At 42.9% G+C, this 27799-nt stretch overlaps 1 long non-coding RNA gene across 1 annotated transcript; it reads right to left on the bottom strand.

Annotated features, from left to right (window-relative positions):
- Window positions 1-60: 60 nt before the first annotated feature.
- LOC129841944 (uncharacterized) lies at window positions 61-9218 on the bottom strand. The gene is made up of 4 exons (XR_008757430.1): window positions 9026-9218; window positions 8817-8853; window positions 5662-5787; window positions 61-1708 (listed from the first exon to the last, which is right to left on the bottom strand). It is a non-coding gene; the product is annotated as an uncharacterized LOC129841944 (long non-coding RNA).
- Between the last annotated feature and the right edge of the window lie 18581 nt (window positions 9219-27799).

Genomic DNA, 27799 nt, shown 5'->3' with positions numbered 1-27799 from the left:
TACAAAACATTACGGAAAAGTCAGGGAAGGATGAGGACAGATTTTTGATGGTCAGATTTTTTTATTTACAAAATCAAACAAACAGGGAGGCGGGCAGGCAGGAAGAGGGACAGACGGGCGGGCAGGCATACAGACACGTAGAAATAAGGGTACAGTATAGTTCCCTGGAGTACAAAAATATCAAATGTACATTCAGAGATATGCAATGTATTGTCAAATACTTTGAATATACTACATGCCTCGGAACTAACTTGGTTAAGGCCACAGTCCTGAAAATGAACGAATTCAACAACTGTCTCTGTCACTAACAGATACAGTCATGGGTGGTAATGCTACAGTTCACTAGAAAAGTCAAGACACACTGGGAAATGATTTAGGACACATGGCTTAGTGGGGGCAAGGCTTTCACATTACCCCAGAGTGGGAGATGTAACGTGCTACAGACAAGCCTCATTTATGAGGCACTGAAGGAGGCAATAACATGGTGCATTTGTTACCAAGTGGGAAGTGGCAATTTATTACATAACACTGGGAAAAATCCACTTGAAAAGGCCCTCTAACTAGTAATCATTAGGGGAAACTCATCATCCTGAGCTCCCACTTCTACCACATGGTGACCTCTGACTGGTAATTACTAAACTCATCATCCTGAGCTCCCACTTCTACCACATGGTGACCTCTAACTGGTAATTACTAAACTCATCATCCTGAGCTCCCACTTCTACCACATGGTGACCTCTAACTGGTAATTACTAAACTCATCATCCTGAGCTCCCACTTCTACCACATGGTGACCTCTGACGTCACCTACTAAGAAAATGTTTTTTATAAAAGGCATTTTTGGCAGTTAAATGCAACAAAACATTATTTATAAAAAGCTATCTGTTTTTGAACTCTATAATTTGTTTACAAGATTGATAGCTGTACTTTTAGTTTATGGTTGATGCAGTTGTTGGCCATTAGCCAATCGCCGTTTATCAATAAAATGAAATGACATGAAAGCATCCAAATAGGATTTAAGACAACTGGTCAATTCCCACCTCCCACATGGTTACAAACGCAGCATCAGAGTGGAAACTTGAGACCCAACATAACAATCCTTTCACAACATACAATCCCGGGAACATTGTGAACGCTGAACATTGTAATGGCATTTTATTTTTCCGCTGTACCGGAAAAATTGAACCGTCACCCCAAAACATTGTGAACAGTGGGTTTGGTGAACCGTTACACCCCTACTTACAAGGAACAAATGGCTTTGTCACTGTTCTAGTACTATATAAACTCAGCAAAAAAATAAATGTCCCTCTTTCAAGACCCTGTCTTTCAAAGATAATTCGTAAAATCCAAATAACTTCACAGAACTTCATTGTTAAAGGTTTAAACACTTTCCCATGCTTGTTCAATGAACCATAAACAACTAATGAACACTAACTGCTTACAGACGGTAGGCAAATAAGGTCACATATTCATCATCTGTTATTTCTATACTGCTGATTGAGTCTTCAGGGTCATATCCAACTATGCCTTTGTCAAGACGGCCATATTTAGGTGCAGATCTGGCTGTAGTGAGGCATTTGTCCTTCAATGCATTACATTTCTCTAAACTGCTCTCACTTTCACTTTCTGTTCCTGGCGCATACTCATCTTCTGTTATTTCGATGCTGCTGATTGAGTCTTCAGAATCATATCCAAGCATTTGTTTGAGCTGAAATCATAAGAACAAATCAGAATTGATACATTTGTTTACTGAATAGATTGTCTGATCACTGAAAACCTGAACTGTTTACTCCAACATATCAACTCTTACATACTAAACCAATAGCTGTACAATCATGTCCTGATTATTTGTAATCATTCCATTGCCTATTTTGTAGGCTAATGCTCAGTACACACCCAAAATCCTGTGGGGACAGCCAAAGAACCCTTTTAGGTTCTAGATAGCAGTGTAGAAAAATGACATCCACAGATTTTGGCCTGAGTTTAGGGGAGGGTAGCTGACTGATGGACATTCAGCATGAAACATATCCAATGGGGTGGGGGCAGGCAAAAGTGTTTAGAAAACATTAGTCTTATTTACAATAAAGAGGACTCTACAGGAGTCTACAACCCACACAAGTGGCTCAGGTAGTGCAGCTCATCCAGGATGGCACATCAATGCGAGCTGTGGCAAGAAGGTTTGCTGTGTCTGTCAGCGTAGTGTCCAGAGCATGGAGGCGCTACCAGGAGACAGGCCAGTACATCAGGAGACGTGGAGGAGGCCGTAGGAGGGCAACAACCCAGCAGCAGGACCGCTACCTCCGCCTTTGTGCAAGGAGGAGCAGGAGGAGCACTGCCAGTGCCCTGCAAAATGACCTCCAGCAGGCCACAAATGTGCATGTGTCTGCTCAAACGGTCAGAAACAGACTCCATGAGGGTGGTATGAGGGCCCGACGTCCACAGGTGGGGGTTGTGCTTACAGCCCAACACCGTGCAGGACGTTTGGCAGAGAACACCAAGATTGGCAAATTCGCCACTGGCACCCTGTGCTCTTCACAGATGAAAGCAGGTTCACACTGAGCACATGTGACAGACGTGACAGAGTCTGGAGACGCCGTGGAGAACGTTCTGCTGCCTGCAACATCCTCCAGCATGACCGGTTTGGCGGTGGGTCAGTCATGGTGTGGGGTGGCATTTCTTTGGGGGGCCGCACAGCCCTCCATGTGCTCGCCAGAGGTAGCCTGACTGCCATTAGGTACCAAGATGAGATCCTCAGACCCCTTGTGAGACCATATGCTGGTGCGGTTGGCCCTGGGTTCCTCCTAATGCAAGACAATGCTAGACCTCATGTGGCTGGAGTGTGTCAGCAGTTCCTGCAAGAGGAAGGCATTGATGCTATGGACTGGCCCGCCCGTTCCCCAGACCTGAATCCAATTGAGCACATCTGGGACATCATGTCTCGCTCCATCCACCAACGCCACGTTGCACCACAGACTGTCCAGGAGTTGGCGGATGCTTTAGTCAAGGTCTGGGAGGAGATCCCTCAGGAGACCATCCGCCACCTCATCAGGAGCATGCCCAGGCGTTGTAGGGAGGTCATACAGGCACGTGGAGGCCACACACACTACTGAGCCTCATTTTGACTTGTTTTAAGGACATTACATCAAAGTTGGATCAGCCTGTAGTGTGGTTTTCCACTTTAATTTTGAGTGTGACTCCAAATCCAGACCTCCATAGGTTGATAAATTTGATTTCCATTGATCATTTTTGTGTGATTTTGTTGTCAGCACATTCAACTATGTAAAGAAAAAAGTATTTAATAAGAATATTTCATTCATTCAGATCTAGGATGTGTTATTTTAGTGTTCCCTTTATTTTTTTGAGCAGTGTATTATTTAGAATTAATTGAAATTGGGCATAAAATAAATCAGAAACAACCAAAACAAACTACAAATGCATCCAACAAGTTAGTAGAGTCACAAGCTTGATGTAGCCATTGATAGTAATAAGGGATACATACTAAACAAGTTCTAAAATGGCTATTGAACAAATATCCCAACATTTCTCCTTAACACAAGTGGTTAGAACATGTGCAGGGATTAAAAAATATTAGCCATTTTGTGTTATGCTGTAAGGATTGGGTTCAACTTCCATTTCAATTCAAAAAGTAAAGCAAATTCCAATTCCAAATTGAAAACCATTAAAGAGAAATTAAAAAACACAGTGTAGTGGTTGAAATGATTGGAATTGACCCCAACACTGTGTGATATACTGTACATGACGAGTTCAAGGTTAAATTAAAAAGTATACATTAAAAACAAATGTAGGATAATGTTGCTAAAAAAAATACAAAAATAAATCACAGAAGAATTCTAAAATGTTGTGTCCAATGGTGTCCAATTTGAAAAAAATCTAAATATACACATTGCGAGATATTTAGCAAAATAGACAGACATACCTATATTTCCCCATAGGAAACAATGGGACGACCTCAGAGTTCCATGAGTCATTTCTTGTTGTGGTTGACCTTTTAACTACCAACGTGGGCAGGTCTCATTGCCAACAATAGCAAAGCAGGCATTGTGATGCAGAACAATGGGCTGGGAATAGAACGTTCGGAACGCGAGTTGGTGCCACGGTGCTCAGTAGAACTAATAGGAGATGGCATTGTGATGCAGAACAATGGGCTGGGAATAGAACGTTCAGAAAGCCAGTTGGTGCCACGGTGCTCAGTAGAACTAATAGGAGATGGCATTGTGATGCAGAACAATGGGCTGGGAATAGAACGTTCGGAAGGCCAGTTGGTGCCACGGTGCTCAGTAGAACTAATAGGAGATGGCATTGTGATGCAGAACAATGGGCTGGGAATAGAACGTTCGGAACGCCAGTTGGTGCCACGGTGCTCAGTAGAACTAATAGGAGATGGCATTGTGATGCAGAACAATGGGCTGGGAATAGAACGTTCAGAAAGCCAGTTGGTGCCACGGTGCTCAGTAGAACTAATAGGAGATGGCATTGTGATGCAGAACAATGGGCTGGGAATAGAACGTTCGGAAAGCCAGTTGGTGCCACGGTGCTCAGTAGAACTAATAGGAGATGGCAGGGTGAAAAATGCCCTAAAATAAGGCCTGTTTTTTCATGATTACTTCAAAACTAAAGCAAGCAACTGGGACATATGGTAATATTATGAAACTGGGCTCCACGACGGATGCAATGAACTCATTTTTACCAGAAAAAAAGCGTTGTTAAAAATGTCATTTGTCCAGCCTAATAAAGCCATCCCGAGTACAGATGACACCAGTAATGTCAGAGTTTTCAGTTAAGCTGAAAGATAGCTTTGCAACATGATTTGATGAGTTTAGTCTCCACACAAAGGTAATGCAGTTTGTTAGGGATCCTTTCTATACCGATGCGACGGGGAGACTTCTCTGCGAATGCTAAGGTGCCAATGTCACATGACAAGGGTTCCCTCTACCTAGAGTTCGGAGACGTGCAAACATCTTATCTGAGGCACTTCAGTCTGCGGGCTGTGCAACATTTTGGACTGAGCATATTATTGCAGAATAATTCCTAAACAGACACGTGTAAATCCAGCTTCTCTCACATGAAAACAAACACTGTTTCTTCCTGTCAAATGTGAATCTTCAGACCGGCGGGTTGCACTTTTCTGCTCTCTCCCAAAGTGCAATTTCTTCCATTCGAAGGGAAACACTTGTGTGTTTTTAATGTTCAAAATAAATTGTGTAAGACAGGAAAGAATGAAATTAAATAAATACAGAATGGAATGTGATGCTGGTCAGCTGACATATGCCATGCATAAAAGGTTTCCTATGTGTAAATAAAAATCAAAAACAAAGCTATGTATGAAGAATGTAATGCAGGTCGACTGTGTTTTAAGTCGGCCAAAGAAGTGGTTCAGACCGGTCTTAGGAAAAGCAATCGCATGTAAACAATGTCTGGTCCCCAGTAAATAACCTTTTTCAAATCTGCCAACTGTAAGAATATAGTTGAATAGCCCTGATCTAGGTGAATACGCTAGGGGCTATAATAACTGGGGAGTTAGGCTGAATAGCCCTGATCTAGGTGAATACGCTAGGGGCTATAATAACTGGGGAGTTAGGCTGATAGACCATTTAAAGGGGGATCAACGATCGACTGTGGCCATCATTCAAGTTCTCTTACCGTGGGTTTGGGGCTGGAAGACACAGACACGGTCTCCGCATCTTCTTTCAAGTTGGAATCTGATCCATCCGTGTCCATGCTGTTCTGAAAGGGTTGGGAGTTGTCATTCTGCAACGCGTCAATGAGCTGAAATCAGTCAAACAAGGCAAACAAAATAAACCTACGCGGCACAGAAATACTTAAATACTATTAGCTCCTTTAAAGTTGAGGTACAATCCAACAAAAATTACCATAAAACACGACAAGTAACCAAGCACGGACACACTAATAGCCAAAAAACATTCACACAAATATTAAATACAACAATATTCCTAAAGAATAATGTGTGTGTAGATTGTGTGTGTTCGAGTGTGAGAGTGGACATGTTTAACTATACTTGTGGGGACCAGAAGTCCACGCAAGAATAGCAAACTGACAAACATTCGACCAACTGGGGACATTTGCAGGTCCCGACAAGGAATAAGGCTGTTTCTAGGGGTTTTAGGGTTAGAATCAGCATTAGAATACAATGACTTACACAAACAATACAACTAAAGAATAATGTGGGTGTAGATTGTGTGTGTTAGTGTCACAGACTGTGTCTGCCATTTCACAGTCCCTAATGTGCCATGAGATGTTGTTTTATACATTTTTTGAAAGATCATTTTGCTTAATTATTATTTATTTTTTTAAATCCCAGCAGAAATAAATCTGATATTTAGTAACAAAATGAGCCCTTGCTCAATATTGTCCAATGGGAGAATCTCTTTTCTTATAGCCCTGCCCATTAAGTGCTGTCAATCAATATCAGTAACATACCAGTTACTGCCAATCAGAGCTGCTAACAGGGGTACAAGGGTCTGTCTGCCCGCCTATTGGCTCTTTCGCCGCAGATAGACCACACTGCCTGAACATGCTTTGGCTAAACTCAGCTGTGACTTAAAAAACAATGGACTCAGCTTTGACTATCAAACTTGTTTCGATCAACATTTATCCTTCAACATGGCTTGTTTCGTAGTCTGCTGAGCATCATGATCTACTTTTACATAATGATGTTAGGTAGCTGAGTAAGGGTAGGCCTAATGCTCTCAAGAGAATGAGAGTTTAGGGAGGAGATAATTGCATTTCTCTGCAATTGCCGCCACAACAAACCCAACACATACTGGTGTAAATGCTTGATGAGGAGGTTGTAGCTGAGGTTTGTTTATTGAGTGGCATCAATCACTTGGACTTAATTTGGGACTACAGAGGAGGGATAAAACAGTTATTGACATGATTGACTGCTTTTCTTTTTTCCTCTGATATGAGCCCCCCCCAAAACCTTTTCCCTACAGTGGGTAACTATAGAAGGCTAGGCTGGACAATGGAAAAGGTCAAGGAAGAAAAATGGCAAGCAAACGTTGGCTAAGCTGGGGAGGCAGGTAGCCTAGTGGTTAGAGCGTTGGACTAGTAACCAAAAGGTTGCAAGATTGAATCCCCGAGCTGACAAGGGAAAAATCTGTCATTCTGCCCCTGAACAAGGCAATTAACCCACTGTTCCTAGGCTGTCATTGAAAATAAGAATTTGTTCTTAACTGACTTGACGAGTTAAATAAAAGTTTAAAAAGTTGTTTTAAATACAAATAAGCTGGAGCACATAGCAAATGAATGGAATCAAACACTCGCAAAGCCCGTTTTGACTGGAGTGAAGCTTGGAGATCAATTTCACCTAAATGGCACCAAAGAAATGTATCCCTTTTTATTTTACCACTACAATCTGTTCTTAGGAGGAAACTGAAAAATAACAACCCGTGTAGAAAGTAAACAGCTGCACCTCGATGGTGCCAGGTGTGCTTATGTCTGCATAACGAGGAAGGAAGAAAAAAATAGCTATTTCTGGCTAGCGGTCAATGATATACACATTGTAACTTTGCAACAAGATTTGATGATTTTAGTCTCCCCACAAAGGTGATGCAGTTTGTTAGGGACCCTTTCTATACTGATGCAGTTTGTTAGGGACCCTTTCTATACTGATGCAGTTTGTTAGGGACCCTTTCTATACTGATGCGGGGCGAGACGTGTCTGCAAAAGCTGACTTATTTTATTTAGTATATATTTTCTTAACTCTATTTCTTGAACTGCATTGTTGGTTAAGGGCTTGTAAGTAAGCACCTGTTTTATTCGGCGCAGGAGACAAATAAAACTTGATGTTGATTCTCACGGGACTAGTACTTTCAGGTGACCAGAAAACATGAGGTTATTCTGGTTGGAATTAAAAATGACTGACATGGCAGATTTAGACGGGACAAAAATTACATATATGTTGTTTTGTGCTCGGGCACATAATTTCATTACCCGACCTCTCCCCGTAAATCAACTTGTCGTCCTTAGCAGACACAAAAATACAAACATTAGGAGTTATTGTATTGTGCTAGTCAATTATTACAGAGAACAATCATTTTTTGGAGACCCTGTCCTGCTATCAGCCTGTGATGTGTGTGTTGTAAAGTGCCTTGCTGATGGGCACAACGGCAGTAGGTAGTATACGGTGATATTGAAGCCCGGTGGGTTACCGGCTTCAATATCCCTGTGTACTACCTACTGCTGTTTTGCCTTTGAGCAAGGGACTTCACCCCTAAGTGCTCTGCTCTGCCACAGCCCCTGTTCTGCTCCCAGCCTGTGACCAACAGGCAAAATAGTCACAGACATCTATGCACTAAGAGACTGTGTTTGTAGAAACTGACAAACCCCTGGATGCTGAAACATAATCAACATTTTTAAAACACTGAAAAATCCCCTCAAATCAAAAAACGTGATCTAATGCATTGTATACATCTGGGGACCTACTGTATAAGAAAGCACACAGGAAATGCCTGGTGTAGCGTTTAGTTTTGAACATCCTATTCTGGTCAGATGCAGGACTGAACTTTTCAGGAGAAGAGCAAATCCCTCATGAGTTGGGCTACTAAATGAGCCCACAAGAGCCTAACTACTGAGTTCTTATTGATAAGGTTTTTATTTCATATATTTGAATGTATTGTATATTTAGTTAACTTTTGATGTATGTAACAAGTGCACTGCATTCCAGTGCAATTGATGTTAGACTATAAATGTGTATTTGTAAAAGTGAAATAGTAAATGTGATAATAGAAGAAAAAAAAACTCATATTGATATATGACTTTAGTAAAGTTCTTACCAGGTTTTGGGCTGGACGACAATTCAGTTTTGATGACCTGAATCAAGTGAACCAAGACAACAATTAGACATCAATTACATCTTAGTAGTTAAGAGACACTGTCTGCATCACAACATATTGCATGACAGGGTAGTGAATTGCTCATCCTCCCGGCTCTTCCAAGATGGGTGGTAATTTCATCTAGCATCTTTTAAAAAAAAGTTCCTCACCTGTGTTCTCCATGGCCAGTCTGAATCACCGTAACTATAAGTCAACTCTTCGCCAGCTGCAATATCTCGAGTCGCGAAGAGGCACAAGTGTGGCTCATCGTTTGCTTGTATGGCCTTCATTTTGAGATTGAGTCTTTAGTGATCATCATTAACGAGTCTCCCAAGGGAGGAGTCTTCTTCAGATGCATCAATGCTGCATAGAAACATAACATGTAACAGTTTAATGAAGATATTGCAGCACAGGGTTTCTATTTCAGAAAAGGGGCAGAAAAGTCCCTAACACGTTGTTTAACAAAGGAGTGCAGATGCTCTGATAGCGAACCAGTTGGTTTGAAGACTAATATTGTTCCTTACTGTTTAGGTCAGGGACAAGGTCAAATTAGTATCTGGGCCTGAGATAGGCCTACAGTGCATATTGTGCCACCAACCATTTAAATGTCTGTCTCCATTTTAATGTTGTTGCTTTTTTTAGATCTCAAAAGGCATTAATATGTTTATTTTGTTCTCATCAATCCTACTTACCACCGTGTTCTTCCTTTCCATTGGAAATCGAAAAGAAACACCTTTGCAGAATCATTGTACTGATCAGCTCGGACCTCGCCCTCCTGTTGTGTAAACAGTTCATCTCTGATCTGAATCAGGAAACTAAGAGTTGGTGAGAACAGATCTGAATCAGGAAACTAAGAGTTGGTTTGAACAGATCTGAATCAGGAAACTAAGAGTTGGTTTAAACAGATCTGAATCAGGAAACTAAGAGTTGGTTTAAACAGATCTGAATCAGGACACTAAGAGTTGGTTTAAACAGATCTGAATCAGGAAACTAAGAGTTGGTTTAAACAGATCTGAATCAGGAAACTAAGAGTTGGTTTGAACAGATCTGAATCAGGAAACTAAGAGTTGGTTTAAACAGATCTGAATCAGGAAACTAAGAGTTTGTTTAAACAGATCTGAATCAGGACACTAAGAGTTGGTTTAAACAGATCTGAATCAGGAAACTAAGAGTTGGTTTAAACAGATCCGAATCAGGATACTAAGAGTTGGTTTAAACAGATCTGAATCAGGAAACTAAGAGTTGGTTTAAACAGATCTGAATCAGGAAACTAAGAGTTGGTTTAAACAGATCTGAATCAGGAAACTAAGAGTTGGTTTGAACAGATCTGAATCAGGAAACTAAGAGTTGGTTTAAACAGATCTGAATCAGGAAACTAAGAGTTGGTTTGAACAGATCTGAATCAGGAAACTAAGAGTTGGTTTAAACAGATCTGAATCAGGAAACTAAGAGTTGCTTTAAACAGATCTGAATCAGGAAACTAAGAGTTGGTTTGAACAGATCTGAATCAGGAAACTAAGAGTTGCTTTAAACAGATCTGAATCAGTAAACTAAGAGTTGGTTTAAACAGATCTGAATCAGGAAACTAAGAGTTGGTTTAAACAGATCTGAATCAGGAAACTAAGAGTTGGTTTAAACAGATCTGAATCAGGAAACTAAGAGTTGGTTTAAACAGATCTGAATCAGGAAACTAAGAGTTGGTTTGAGGGTCAATAATGTGGGACCCCATTGTATACTTCAAAGTTAGAGATATGTTGAAACTGGATCCATCATAAATGATTCTACATTTCATAGTATGCCATGGCCTTTACTGGCCAAAGGTTAAACTGCTGTAATGTTTCTGATATACTATGGTGTTGACCAACCCTGTTTTATAGTATTCCATGGCCTTTACTGGCCAAAGGTTAAACTGCTGTTATGTATATGATATACTATGGTGTTGTGTCACTAGACTTTGACCAGATATTATTGCATCCAAAGATCAACTGTACCTAGAACACAGATACAGAGACACTTGTCATCAGGAAGGTGCTCTCTCAGCACAACGGAAAATATCTCAATGACTTGACATGTTCTGGTTGTGAATTCAGGCTACAAGGTAAGAATCTTCCCAGGGATTATTGTAAAGTGTGTAGAGACATTAAATGTATGGTTTTATTTTAGTATAGTGAATGACGATATACGAATCGTATAATACGATATATGAACAATATGTTATTGAAATTGACTTACGCCCAGTTAGCGCCATTTTGTATGATTGAACTGTCACGTACCTGTCCCAGGTGAAATGGACTGTTAGATCTGAGTGTTTTACTGGGGTTATTTTACCATTTGTCAAAATGTTAATGTATCATAGTTGTAAATCATCTTTCAGAATATCAGAACATTTGTTGTTGTCTAAATTACAATGATCTCCTGCTTCCTGTGTAGTTTGGTATGAAACCACTGAACAGACTTTACATTGTTATTATGAACTGAATTCAGTAACAGCAGAATAATATCAGACCTGTTGAACAAAGCAACACACTAGAATGAGAGGAATTATTAAGAGAAAGTGAGACATTATTATTATTAATGTTATATTATTATTACTACTATTGTTATTATTAATATTTTGATTATTCATATTATATTATTATTATTATTATTATTAGTTCCACCACATGGAGAAAAGGTGAAAAATATCAGTCACAACTACATGTTGATGTGATGCATTAAATCACCTGACTGTTTGGATGTGTCTGTTAGTAAATGTTTTATTTCTAAGAGATAATTAATAAATTGAATAATTGACATTCAATAATTAGTTGTCACTGTGTTAACCACAACCAACATGTTGGGTCTCTGTTTAGGGGTCAGTGCTCTAAAATGAGTCTCTCTGGGGAGAGAGAGGAGGGCGGCCCTGCCTCTAAAATGAGTCTCTCTGGGGAGAGAGAGGAGGGAGGCCCTGCCTCTAAAATGAGTCTCTCTGGGAAGAGAGAGGAGGGGGGCCCTGCCTCTAAAATGAGTCTCTCTGGGGAACATGACACCAAAGCTAAGAGGTGAGATGACAATATTGTTTAAGAACTTTGTTTCTAAAATGTTATATCCACAATGTTTTCACATGTGTTATTTTTAATCAGAAATGATTGCTTATGGGAACCTTCAGGTGTCTGTAAAATATTGTTGTTCTATATAATTTATAGAATGCATGTCACAATCATTTTGCCAACTCTTAATTATTGCCTAATATGTTGGCATGCATAACATTTAGACTAATTGTGAATGTTGTTACAAGGTGGATTTTGACAATATTTCCGTTACATAAACACACTATTCACTCCTTTTAAAACCAAAAGGGTTCTATCTTGCTTAAATATACAGAACCACTAAAGTTCTATATAGAACCATTAATAGGGTTCTTTGGTCAGAATTCTAGAGGTTCTTCTTCACTGAATTGATCTTCATTATATCCAAACACACTGGTGGTCAGGGAGACATCTCTTCATTATATCCAAACACACTGGTGGTCAGGGAGACATCTCTTCATTATATCCACACTGGTGGTCAGGGATACATCTCTTCATTATATCCACACTGGTGGTCAGGGAGACATCTCTTCATTATATCCACACTGGTGGTCAGGGAGACATCTCTTCATTATATCCACACTGGTGGTCAGGGAGACATCTCTTCATTATATCCAAACACACTGGTGGTCAGGGAGACATCTCTTCATTATATCCACACTGGTGGTCAGGGAGACATCTCTTCATTATATCCACACTGGTGGTCAGGGAGACATCTCTTCATTATATCCAAACACACTGGTGGTCAGGGAGACATCTCTTCATTATATCCAAACACACTGGTGGTCAGGGAGACATCTCTTCATTATATCCACACTGGTGGTCAGGGAGACATCTCTTCATTATATCCACACTGGTGGTCAGGGAGACATCTCTTCATTATATCCACACTGGTGGTCAGGGAGACATCTCTTCATTATATCCACACTGGTGGTCAGGGAGACATCTCTTCATTATATCCAACACACTGGTGGTCAGGGAGACATCTCTTCATTATATCCAAACACACTGGTGGTCAGGGAGACATCTCTTCATTATATCCAACACACTGGTGGTCAGGGAGACATCTCTTCATTATATCCAACACACTGGTGGTCAGGGAGACATCTCCTCATTATATCCAACACACTGGTGGTCAGGGAGACATCTCTTCATTATATCCAAACACACTGGTGGTCAGGGAGACATCTCTTCATTATATCCAACACACTGGTGGTCAGGGAGACATCTCTTCATTATATCCAACACATTGGTGTTCAGGGAGACATCTCTTCATTATATCCAAACACACTGGTGGTCAGGGAGACATCTCTTCATTATATCCAACACACTGGTGGTCAGGGAGACATCTCTTCATTATATCCAACACACTGGTGGTCAGGGAGACATCTCTTCATTATATCCAAACACACTGGTGGTCAGGGAGACATCTCTTCATTATATCCAAACACACTGGTGTTCAGGGAGACATCTCTTCATTATATCCACACACACACTGGTGGTCAGGGAGACATCTCTTCATTTTATCCAAACACACTGGTGGTCAGGGAGACATCTCTTCATTATATCCAAACACACTGGTGGTCAGGGAGGCATCTCTTCATTATATCCACACTGGTGGTCAGGGAGACATCTCTTCATTATATCCAACACACTGGTGGTCAGGGAGACATCTCTTCATTATATCCACACTGGTGGTCAGGGAGACATCTCTTCATTATATCCACACTGGTGGTCAGGGAGACATCTCTTCATTATATCCAAACACACTGGTGGTCAGGGAGACATCTCTTCATTATATCCAAACACACTGGTGGTCAGGGAGACATCTCTTCATTATATCCAAACACACTGGTGGTCAGGGAGACATCTCTTCATTATATCCAAACACACTGGTGGTCAGGGAGGCATCTCTTCATTATATCCAAACACACTGGTGGTCAGGGAGACATCTCTTCATTATATCCAAACACACTGGTGGTCAGGGAGACATCTCTTCATTATATCCAAACACACTGGTGGTCAGGGAGACATCTCTTCATTATATCCAAACACACTGGTGGTCAGGGAGACATCTCTTCATTATATCCACACTGGTGGTCAGGGAGACATCTCTTCAATATATCCACACTGGTGGTCAGGGAGACATCTCTTCATTATATCCAAACACACTGGTGGTCAGGGAGACATCTCTTCATTATATCCACACTGGTGGTCAGGGAGACATCTCTTCATTATATCCACACTGGTGGTCAGGGAGACATCTCTTCATTATATCTAAACACACTGGTGGTCAGGGAGACATCTCTTCATTATATCCACACTGGTGGTCAGGGAGACATCTCTTCATTATATCCAAACACACTGGTGGTCAGGGAGACATCTCTTCATTATATCCAACACACTGGTGGTCAGGGAGGCATCTCTTCATTATATCCAACACACTGGTGTTCAGGGAGACATCTCTTCATTATATCCAAACACACTGGTGGTCAGGGAGACATCTCTTCATTATATCCACACACACTGGTGGTCAGGGAGACATCTCTTCATTACATCCACACTGGTGGTCAGGGAGACATCTCTTCATTATATCAAACACACTGGTGGTCAGGGAGACATCTCTTCATTATATCCACACTGGTGGTCAGGGAGACATCTCTTCATTATATCCACACTGGTGTTCAGGGAGGCATCTCTTCATTATATCCAAACACACTGGTGGTCAGGGAGACATCTCTTCATTATATCCAACACACTGGTGGTCAGGGAGACATCTCTTCATTATATCCACACTGGTGGTCAGGGAGACATCTCTTCATTATATCCAACACACTGGTGGTCAGGGAGACATCTCTTCATTATATCCACACTGGTGGTCAGGGAGGCATCTCTTCATTATATCCAAACACACTGGTGGTCAGGGAGACATCTCTTCATTATATCAAACACACTGGTGGTCAGGGAGACATCTCTTCATTATATCCAAACACACTGGTGGTCAGGGAGACATCTCTTCATTATATCCACACTGGTGGTCAGGGAGACATCTCTTCATTATATCCACACTGGTGGTCAGGGAGACATCTCTTCATTATATCCACACTGGTGGTCAGGGAGACATCTCTTCATTATATCCACACTGGTGGTCAGGGAGACATCTCTTCATTATATCCACACTGGTGGTCAGGGAGACATCTCTTCATTATATCCACACTGGTGGTCAGGGAGACATCTCTTCATTATATCCACACTGGTGGTCAGGGAGACATCTCTTCATTATATCCAAACACACTGGTGGTCAGGGAGACATCTCTTCATTATATCCAAACACACTGGTGGTCAGGGAGACATCTCTTCATTATATCCACACTGGTGGTCAGGGAGACATCTCTTCATTATATCCACACTGGTGGTCAGGGAGACATCTCTTCATTATATCCACACTGGTGGTCAGGGAGACATCTCTTCATTATATCCACACTGGTGGTCAGGGAGACATCTCTTCATTATATCCAACACACTGGTGGTCAGGGAGACATCTCTTCATTATATCCAAACACACTGGTGGTCAGGGAGACATCTCTTCATTATATCCAACACACTGGTGGTCAGGGAGACATCTCTTCATTATATCCAACACACTGGTGGTCAGGGAGACATCTCTTCATTATATCCAACACACTGGTGGTCAGGGAGACATCTCTTCATTATATCCAAACACACTGGTGGTCAGGGAGACATCTCTTCATTATATCCAACACACTGGTGGTCAGGGAGACATCTCTTCATTATATCCAACACATTGGTGTTCAGGGAGACATCTCTTCATTATATCCAAACACACTGGTGGTCAGGGAGACATCTCTTCATTATATCCAACACACTGGTGGTCAGGGAGACATCTCTTCATTATATCCAACACACTGGTGGTCAGGGAGACATCTCTTCATTATATCCAAACACACTGGTGGTCAGGGAGACATCTCTTCATTATATCCAAACACACTGGTGTTCAGGGAGACATCTCTTCATTATATCCACACACACACTGGTGGTCAGGGAGACATCTCTTCATTTTATCCAAACACACTGGTGGTCAGGGAGACATCTCTTCATTATATCCAAACACACTGGTGGTCAGGGAGGCATCTCTTCATTATATCCACACTGGTGGTCAGGGAGACATCTCTTCATTATATCCAAACACACTGGTGGTCAGGGAGGCATCTCTTCATTATATCCAAACACACTGGTGGTCAGGGAGACATCTCTTCATTATATCCAAACACACTGGTGGTCAGGGAGACATCTCTTCATTATATCCAAACACACTGGTGGTCAGGGAGACATCTCTTCATTATATCCAAACACACTGGTGGTCAGGGAGGCATCTCTTCATTATATCCAAACACACTGGTGGTCAGGGAGACATCTCTTCATTATATCCAAAAACACTGGTGGTCAGGGAGACATCTCTTCATTATATCCAAACACACTGGTGGTCAGGGAGACATCTCTTCATTATATCCAAACACACTGGTGGTCAGGGAGACATCTCTTCATTATATCCACACTGGTGGTCAGGGAGACATCTCTTCATTATATCCACACTGGTGGTCAGGGAGACATCTCTTCATTATATCCAAACACACTGGTGGTCAGGGAGACATCTCTTCATTATATCCACACTGGTGGTCAGGGAGACATCTCTTCATTATATCCACACTGGTGGTCAGGGAGACATCTCTTCATTATATCTAAACACACTGGTGGTCAGGGAGGCATCTCTTCATTATATCCACACTGGTGGTCAGGGAGACATCTCTTCATTATATCCAAACACACTGGTGGTCAGGGAGACATCTCTTCATTATATCCAACACACTGGTGGTCAGGGAGGCATCTCTTCATTATATCCAACACACTGGTGTTCAGGGAGACATCTCTTCATTATATCCAAACACACTGGTGGTCAGGGAGACATCTCTTCATTATATCCACACACACTGGTGGTCAGGGAGACATCTCTTCATTACATCCACACTGGTGGTCAGGGAGACATCTCTTCATTATATCCACACTGGTGGTCAGGGAGACATCTCTTCATTATATCCAACACACTGGTGGTCAGGGAGACATCTCTTCATTATATCCACACTGGTGGTCAGGGAGGCATCTCTTCATTATATCCAAACACACTGGTGGTCAGGGAGACATCTCTTCATTATATCAAACACACTGGTGGTCAGGGAGACATCTCTTCATTATATCCACACTGGTGACCAGGGAGACATCTCTTCATTATATCCAACACACTGGTGGTCAGGGAGACATCTCTTCATTATATCCAACACACTGGTGGTCAAAGAGACATCTCTTCATTATATCCAAACACACTGGTGGTCAGGGAGACATCTCTTCATTATATCCACTCTGGTGGTCAGGGAGACATCTCTTCATTATATCCACACTGGTGGTCAGGGAGACATCTCTTCATTATATCCACACTGGTGGTCAGGGAGACATCTCTTCATTATATCCACACTGGTGGTCAGGGAGACATCTCTTCATTATATCCACACTGGTGGTAAGGGAGACATCTCTTCATTATATCCACACTGGTGGTCAGGGAGACATCTCTTCATTATATCCAACACACTGGTGGTCAGGGAGACATCTCTTCATTATATCCAAACACACTGGTGGTCAGGGAGACATCTCTTCATTATATCCAACACACTGGTGGTCAGGGAGACATCTCTTCATTATATCCAACACACTGGTGGTCAGGGAGACATCTCTTCATTATATCCAACACACTGGTGGTCAGGGAGACATCTCTTCATTATATCCAAACACACTGGTGGTCAGGGAGACATCTCTTCATTATATCCAACACACTGGTGGTCAGGGAGACATCTCTTCATTATATCCAACACATTGGTGTTCAGGGAGACATCTCTTCATTATATCCAAACACACTGGTGGTCAGGGAGACATCTCTTCATTATATCCAACACACTGGTGGTCAGGGAGACATCTCTTCATTATATCCAACACACTGGTGGTCAGGGAGACATCTCTTCATTATATCCAAACACACTGGTGGTCAGGGAGACATCTCTTCATTATATCCAAACACACTGGTGTTCAGGGAGACATCTCTTCATTATATCCACACACACACTGGTGGTCAGGGAGACATCTCTTCATTTTATCCAAACACACTGGTGGTCAGGGAGACATCTCTTCATTATATCCAAACACACTGGTGGTCAGGGAGGCATCTCTTCATTATATCCACACTGGTGGTCAGGGAGACATCTCTTCATAATATCCACACTGGTGGTCAGGGAGACATCTCTTCATTATATCCAAACACACTGGTGGTCAGGGAGACATCTCTTCATTATATCCAAACACACTGGTGGTCAGGGAGACATCTCTTCATTATATCCAAACACACTGGTGGTCAGGGAGACATCTCTTCATTATATCCAAACACACTGGTGGTCAGGGAGGCATCTCTTCATTATATCCAAACACACTGGTGGTCAGGGAGACATCTCTTCATTATATCCAAACACACTGGTGGTCAGGGAGACATCTCTTCATTATATCCAAACACACTGGTGGTCAGGGAGACATCTCTTCATTATATCCAAACACACTGGTGGTCAGGGAGACATCTCTTCATTATATCCACACTGGTGGTCAGGGAGACATCTCTTCATTATATCCACACTGGTGGTCAGGGAGACATCTCTTCATTATATCCAAACACACTGGTGGTCAGGGAGGCATCTCTTCATTATATCCACACTGGTGGTCAGGGAGACATCTCTTCATTATATCCACACTGGTGGTCAGGGAGACATCTCTTCATTATATCTAAACACACTGGTGGTCAGGGAGACATCTCTTCATTATATCCACACTGGTGGTCAGGGAGACATCTCTTCATTATATCCAAACACACTGGTGGTCAGGGAGACATCTCTTCATTATATCCAACACACTGGTGGTCAGGGAGGCATCTCTTCATTATATCCAACACACTGGTGTTCAGGGAGACATCTCTTCATTATATCCAAACACACTGGTGGTCAGGGAGACATCTCTTCATTATATCCACACACACTGGTGGTCAGGGAGACATCTCTTCATTACATCCACACTGGTGGTCAGGGAGACATCTCTTCATTATATCAAACACACTGGTGGTCAGGGAGACATCTCTTCATTATATCCACACTGGTGGTCAGGGAGACATCTCTTCATTATATCCACACTGGTGTTCAGGGAGACATCTCTTCATTATATCCAACACACTGGTGGTCAGGGAGACATCTCTTCATTATATCCACACTGGTGGTCAGGGAGACATCTCTTCATTATATCCAACACACTGGTGGTCAGGGAGACATCTCTTCATTATATCCACACTGGTGGTCAGGGAGGCATCTCTTCATTATATCCAAACACACTGGTGGTCAGGGAGACATCTCTTCATTATATCAAACACACTGGTGGTCAGGGAGACATCTCTTCATTATATCCACACTGGTGACCAGGGAGACATCTCTTCATTATATCCAACACACTGGTGGTCAGGGAGACATCTCTTCATTATATCCAACACACTGGTGGTCAGGGAGACATCTCTTCATTATATCCAAACACACTGGTGGTCAGGGAGACATCTCTTCATTATATCCACTCTGGTGGTCAGGGAGACATCTCTTCATTATATCCACACTGGTGGTCAGGGAGACATCTCTTCATTATATCCACACTGGTGGTCAGGGAGACATCTCTTCATTATATCCACACTGGTGGTCAGGGAGACATCTCTTCATTATATCCACACTGGTGGTAAGGGAGACATCTCTTCATTATATCCACACTGGTGGTCAGGGAGACATCTCTTCATTATATCCAACACACTGGTGGTCAGGGAGACATCTCTTCATTATATCCAAACACACTGGTGGTCAGGGAGACATCTCGTCATTATATCCAACACACTGGTGGTCAGGGAGACATCTCTTCATTATATCCAACACACTGGTGGTCAGGGAGACATCTCTTCATTATATCCAACACACTGGTGGTCAGGGAGACATCTCTTCATTATATCCAAACACACTGGTGGTCAGGGAGACATCTCTTCATTATATCCAACACACTGGTGGTCAGGGAGACATCTCTTCATTATATCCAACACATTGGTGTTCAGGGAGACATCTCTTCATTATATCCAAACACACTGGTGGTCAGGGAGACATCTCTTCATTATATCCAACACACTGGTGGTCAGGGAGACATCTCTTCATTATATCCAACACACTGGTGGTCAGGGAGACATCTCTTCATTATATCCAAACACACTGGTGGTCAGGGAGACATCTCTTCATTATATCCAAACACACTGGTGTTCAGGGAGACATCTCTTCATTATATCCACACACACACTGGTGGTCAGGGAGACATCTCTTCATTTTATCCAAACACACTGGTGGTCAGGGAGACATCTCTTCATTATATCCAAACACACTGGTGGTCAGGGAGGCATCTCTTCATTATATCCACACTGGTGGTCAGGGAGACATCTCTTCATTATATCCACACTGGTGGTCAGGGAGACATCTCTTCATTATATCCAAACACACTGGTGGTCAGGGAGACATCTCTTCATTATATCCAAACACACTGGTGGTCAGGGAGACATCTCTTCATTATATCCAAACACACTGGTGGTCAGGGAGACATCTCTTCATTATATCCAAACACACTGGTGGTCAGGGAGGCATCTCTTCATTATATCCAAACACACTGGTGGTCAGGGAGACATCTCTTCATTATATCCAAACACACTGGTGGTCAGGGAGACATCTCTTCATTATATCCAAACACACTGGTGGTCAGGGAGACATCTCTTCATTATATCCAAACACACTGGTGGTCAGGGAGACATCTCTTCATTATATCCACACTGGTGGTCAGGGAGACATCTCTTCATTATATCCACACTGGTGGTCAGGGAGACATCTCTTCATTATATCCAAACACACTGGTGGTCAGGGAGACATCTCTTCATTATATCCACACTGGTGGTCAGGGAGACATCTCTTCATTATATCCACACTGGTGGTCAGGGAGACATCTCTTCATTATATCTAAACACACTGGTGGTCAGGGAGACATCTCTTCATTATATCCACACTGGTGGTCAGGGAGACATCTCTTCATTATATCCAAACACACTGGTGGTCAGGGAGACATCTCTTCATTATATCCAACACACTGGTGGTCAGGGAGGCATCTCTTCATTATATCCAACACACTGGTGTTCAGGGAGACATCTCTTCATTATATCCAAACACACTGGTGGTCAGGGAGACATCTCTTCATTATATCCACACACACTGGTGGTCAGGGAGACATCTCTTCATTACATCCACACTGGTGGTCAGGGAGACATCTCTTCATTATATCAAACACACTGGTGGTCAGGGAGACATCTCTTCATTATATCCACACTGGTGGTCAGGGAGACATCTCTTCATTATATCCACACTGGTGTTCAGGGAGACATCTCTTCATTATATCCAACACACTGGTGGTCAGGGAGACATCTCTTCATTATATCCACACTGGTGGTCAGGGAGACATCTCTTCATTATATCCAACACACTGGTGGTCAGGGAGACATCTCTTCATTATATCCACACTGGTGGTCAGGGAGGCATCTCTTCATTATATCCAAACACACTGGTGGTCAGGGAGACATCTCTTCATTATATCAAACACACTGGTGGTCAGGGAGACATCTCTTCATTATATCCACACTGGTGACCAGGGAGACATCTCTTCATTATATCCAACACACTGGTGGTCAGGGAGACATCTCTTCATTATATCCAACACACTGGTGGTCAGGGAGACATTTCTTCATTATATCCAACCACACTGGTGGTCAGGGAGACATCTCTTCATTATATCCACTCTGGTGGTCAGGGAGACATCTCTTCATTATATCCACACTGGTGGTCAGGGAGACATCTCTTCATTATATCCACACTGGTGGTCAGGGAGACATTTCTTCATTATATCCACACTGGTGGTCAGGGAGACATCTCTTCATTATATCCACACACACTGGTGTTCAGGGAGACATCTCTTCATTATATCCAAACACACTGGTGGTCAGGGAGACATCTCTTCATTATATCCACACTGGTGGTCAGGGAGACATCTCTTCATTATATCCAACACACTGGTGGTCAGGGAGACATCTCTTCATTATATCCAACACACTGGTGGTCAGGGAGACATCTCTTCATTATATCCAACACACTGGTGGTCAGGGAGACATCTCTTCATTATATCCAAACACACTGGTGGTCAGGGAGACATCTCTTCATTATATCCACACTGGTGGTCAGGGAGGCATCTCTTCATTATATCCAACACTCTGGTGGTCAGGGAGACATCTCTTCATTATATCCACACTGGTGGTCAGGGAGACATCTCTTCATTATATCCACACTGGTGGTCAGGGAGACATCTCTTCATTATATCCAACACACTGGTGGTCAGGGAGGCATCTCTTCATTATATCCAAACACACTGGTGGTCAGGGAGACATCTCTTCATTATATCCAAACACACTGGTGTTCAGGGAGACATCTCTTCATTATATCCACACACACACTGGTGGTCAGGGAGACATCTCTTCATTTTATCCAAACACACTGGTGGTCAGGGAGACATCTCTTCATTATATCCAAACACACTGGTGGTCAGGGAGGCATCTCTTCATTATATCCACACTGGTGGTCAGGGAGACATCTCTTCATTATATCCACACTGGTGGTCAGGGAGACATCTCTTCATTATATCCAAACACACTGGTGGTCAGGGAGACATCTCTTCATTATATCCAAACACACTGGTGGTCAGGGAGACATCTCTTCATTATATCCAAACACACTGGTGGTCAGGGAGACATCTCTTCATTATATCCAAACACACTGGTGGTCAGGGAGGCATCTCTTCATTATGTCCAAACACACTGGTGGTCAGGGAGACATCTCTTCATTATATCCAAACACACTGGTGGTCAGGGAGACATCTCTTCATTATATCCAAACACACTGGTGGTCAGGGAGACATCTCTTCATTATATCCAAACACACTGGTGGTCAGGGAGACATCTCTTCATTATATCCACACTGGTGGTCAGGGAGACATCTCTTCATTATATCCACACTGGTGGTCAGGGAGACATCTCTTCATTATATCCAAACACACTGGTGGTCAGGGAGACATCTCTTCATTATATCCACACTGGTGGTCAGGGAGACATCTCTTCATTATATCCACACTGGTGGTCAGGGAGACATCTCTTCATTATATCTAAACACACTGGTGGTCAGGGAGACATCTCTTCATTATATCCACACTGGTGGTCAGGGAGACATCTCTTCATTATATCCAAACACACTGGTGGTCAGGGAGACATCTCTTCATTATATCCAACACACTGGTGGTCAGGGAGGCATCTCTTCATTATATCCAACACACTGGTGTTCAGGGAGACATCTCTTCATTATATCCAAACACACTGGTGGTCAGGGAGACATCTCTTCATTATATCCACACACACTGGTGGTCAGGGAGACATCTCTTCATTACATCCACACTGGTGGTCAGGGAGACATCTCTTCATTATATCAAACACACTGGTGGTCAGGGAGACATCTCTTCATTATATCCACACTGGTGGTCAGGGAGACATCTCTTCATTATATCCACACTGGTGTTCAGGGAGACATCTCTTCATTATATCCAACACACTGGTGGTCAGGGAGACATCTCTTCATTATATCCACACTGGTGGTCAGGGAGACATCTCTTCATTATATCCAACACACTGGTGGTCAGGGAGACATCTCTTCATTATATCCACACTGGTGGTCAGGGAGGCATCTCTTCATTATATCCAAACACACTGGTGGTCAGGGAGACATCTCTTCATTATATCAAACACACTGGTGGTCAGGGAGACATCTCTTCATTATATCCACACTGGTGACCAGGGAGACATCTCTTCATTATATCCAACACACTGGTGGTCAGGGAGACATCTCTTCATTATATCCAACACACTGGTGGTCAGGGAGACATTTCTTCATTATATCCAACCACACTGGTGGTCAGGGAGACATCTCTTCATTATATCCACTCTGGTGGTCAGGGAGACATCTCTTCATTATATCCACACTGGTGGTCAGGGAGACATCTCTTCATTATATCCACACTGGTGGTCAGGGAGACATTTCTTCATTATATCCACACTGGTGGTCAGGGAGACATCTCTTCATTATATCCACACACACTGGTGTTCAGGGAGACATCTCTTCATTATATCCAAACACACTGGTGGTCAGGGAGACATCTCTTCATTATATCCACACTGGTGGTCAGGGAGACATCTCTTCATTATATCCAACACACTGGTGGTCAGGGAGACATCTCTTCATTATATCCAACACACTGGTGGTCAGGGAGACATCTCTTCATTATATCCAACACACTGGTGGTCAGGGAGACATCTCTTCATTATATCCAAACACACTGGTGGTCAGGGAGACATCTCTTCATTATATCCACACTGGTGGTCAGGGAGGCATCTCTTCATTATATCCAACACTCTGGTGGTCAGGGAGACATCTCTTCATTATATCCACACTGGTGGTCAGGGAGACATCTCTTCATTATATCCACACTGGTGGTCAGGGAGACATCTCTTCATTATATCCAACACACTGGTGGTCAGGGAGACATCTCTTCATTATATCCAAACACACTGGTGGTCAGGGAGACATCTCTTCATTATATCCAAACACACTGGTGTTCAGGGAGACATCTCTTCATTATATCCACACACACACTGGTGGTCAGGGAGACATCTCTTCATTTTATCCAAACACACTGGTGGTCAGGGAGACATCTCTTCATTATATCCAAACACACTGGTGGTCAGGGAGGCATCTCTTCATTATATCCACACTGGTGGTCAGGGAGACATCTCTTCATTATATCCACACTGGTGGTCAGGGAGACATCTCTTCATTATATCCAAACACACTGGTGGTCAGGGAGACATCTCTTCATTATATCCAAACACACTGGTGGTCAGGGAGACATCTCTTCATTATATCCAAACACACTGGTGGTCAGGGAGACATCTCTTCATTATATCCAAACACACTGGTGGTCAGGGAGGCATCTCTTCATTATATCCAAACACACTGGTGGTCAGGGAGACATCTCTTCATTATATCCAAACACACTGGTGGTCAGGGAGACATCTCTTCATTATATCCAAACACACTGGTGGTCAGGGAGACATCTCTTCATTATATCCAAACACACTGGTGGTCAGGGAGACATCTCTTCATTATATCCACACTGGTGGTCAGGGAGACATCTCTTCATTATATCCACACTGGTGGTCAGGGAGACATCTCTTCATTATATCCAAACACACTGGTGGTCAGGGAGACATCTCTTCATTATATCCACACTGGTGGTCAGGGAGACATCTCTTCATTATATCCACACTGGTGGTCAGGGAGACATCTCTTCATTATATCTAAACACACTGGTGGTCAGGGAGACATCTCTTCATTATATCCACACTGGTGGTCAGGGAGACATCTCTTCATTATATCCAAACACACTGGTGGTCAGGGAGACATCTCTTCATTATATCCAACACACTGGTGGTCAGGGAGGCATCTCTTCATTATATCCAACACACTGGTGTTCAGGGAGACATCTCTTCATTATATCCAAACACACTGGTGGTCAGGGAGACATCTCTTCATTATATCCACACACACTGGTGGTCAGGGAGACATCTCTTCATTACATCCACACTGGTGGTCAGGGAGACATCTCTTCATTATATCAAACACACTGGTGGTCAGGGAGACATCTCTTCATTATATCCACACTGGTGGTCAGGGAGACATCTCTTCATTATATCCACACTGGTGTTCAGGGAGACATCTCTTCATTATATCCAACACACTGGTGGTCAGGGAGACATCTCTTCATTATATCCACACTGGTGGTCAGGGAGACATCTCTTCATTATATCCAACACACTGGTGGTCAGGGAGACATCTCTTCATTATATCCACACTGGTGGTCAGGGAGGCATCTCTTCATTATATCCAAACACACAGGTGGTCAGGGAGACATCTCTTCATTATATCAAACACACTGGTGGTCAGGGAGACATCTCTTCATTATATCCACACTGGTGACCAGGGAGACATCTCTTCATTATATCCAACACACTGGTGGTCAGGGAGACATCTCTTCATTATATCCAACACACTGGTGGTCAGGGAGACATTTCTTCATTATATCCAACCACACTGGTGGTCAGGGAGACATCTCTTCATTATATCCACTCTGGTGGTCAGGGAGACATCTCTTCATTATATCCACACTGGTGGTCAGGGAGACATCTCTTCATTATATCCACACTGGTGGTCAGGGAGACATCTCTTCATTATATCCAAACACACTGGTGGTCAGGGAGACATCTCTTCATTATATCCACACTGGTGGTCAGGGAGACATCTCTTCATTATATCCAAACACACTGGTGGTCAGGGAGACATCTCTTCATTATATCCAAACACACTGGTGGTCAGGGAGACATCTCTTCATTATATCCAAACACACTGGTGGTCAGGGAGACATCTCTTCATTATATCCAAACACACTGGTGGTCAGGGAGACATCTCTTCATTATATCCACACTGGTGGTCAGGGAGACATCTCTTCATTATATCCAACACACTGGTGGTCAGGGAGACATCTCTTCATTATATCCACACTGGTGGTCAGGGAGACATCTCTTCATTATATCCACACTGGTGGTCAGGGAGACATCTCTTCATTATATCCAACACACTGGTGGTCAGGGAGACATCTCTTCATTATATCCAAACACACAGGTAGCACATCCGGTGAACAGGTCAGGGTTCCATAGCCGCAGGCAGAACAGTTGAAACTGGAGCAGCAGCACGGCCAGGTGGATTGGGGACAGCAGGTAGTCATCAGGCCAGGTAGTCCTGAGGCATGGTCCAAGGGCTCAGGTCCTCTGAGAGAGAGATAGAAAGAAAGAATGAAAGAGAGAGAGAAAGAGAGAGAGAATTAGAGAGAGTATACTTAAATTCACACCGGACACCGGATAAGATAGGAGAAATACTCCAGATATAACAGACTGACCCTATCCCCCGACACATAAACTACTTCTGCAGAAATACTGGAGGATGAGACAGGAGGGGTCGGGAGGCACTGTGGCCCCATCCGACGATACACCCGGACAAGGCCAAACAGGCAGGATATAACCCCACACACTTTTCCAAAGCACAGCCCCCACACCACTAGAGGGATATCATCAACCACCAACTTACCATCTTGAGACAAGGCCGAGTATAGCCCACAAATATCTCCGCCACGGCACAACCCAAGGGGGGTTATTATTTAACTGGAGTTTATTTAGTGCTTTATCACTACATCGCCGGCTGCCTGCGTTTATGGGGACCAATGGGGATACCCGGATGTTTCTTCCACCTGTTACATCCTGTGGAGGGCTTCTCCCTCTCTCGTTGAAGGATGCTGGCTACCTCTGTCCGGTTCTCCTCTCTTCACTCGATTCACGTTAACTTTAGTGTTTAAACCCTCTGTGTCCAAGGACCGAACTTTTGAATATTATTTTCGTGGCGCCTCAGTAGGCTGGACACATGACGTTTTCAACAATGTTTTTTTCTGACAACTTGT

The sequence above is a fragment of the Salvelinus fontinalis genome, unplaced genomic scaffold (genome assembly GCF_029448725.1).
Source record: "Salvelinus fontinalis isolate EN_2023a unplaced genomic scaffold, ASM2944872v1 scaffold_0004, whole genome shotgun sequence".
Classification (NCBI taxonomy): Eukaryota; Metazoa; Chordata; class Actinopteri; order Salmoniformes; family Salmonidae; genus Salvelinus; species Salvelinus fontinalis.
The sequence above is the reverse complement of the archived record's forward strand: the minus strand, read 5'-3'. Positions and strand labels throughout refer to the sequence as shown.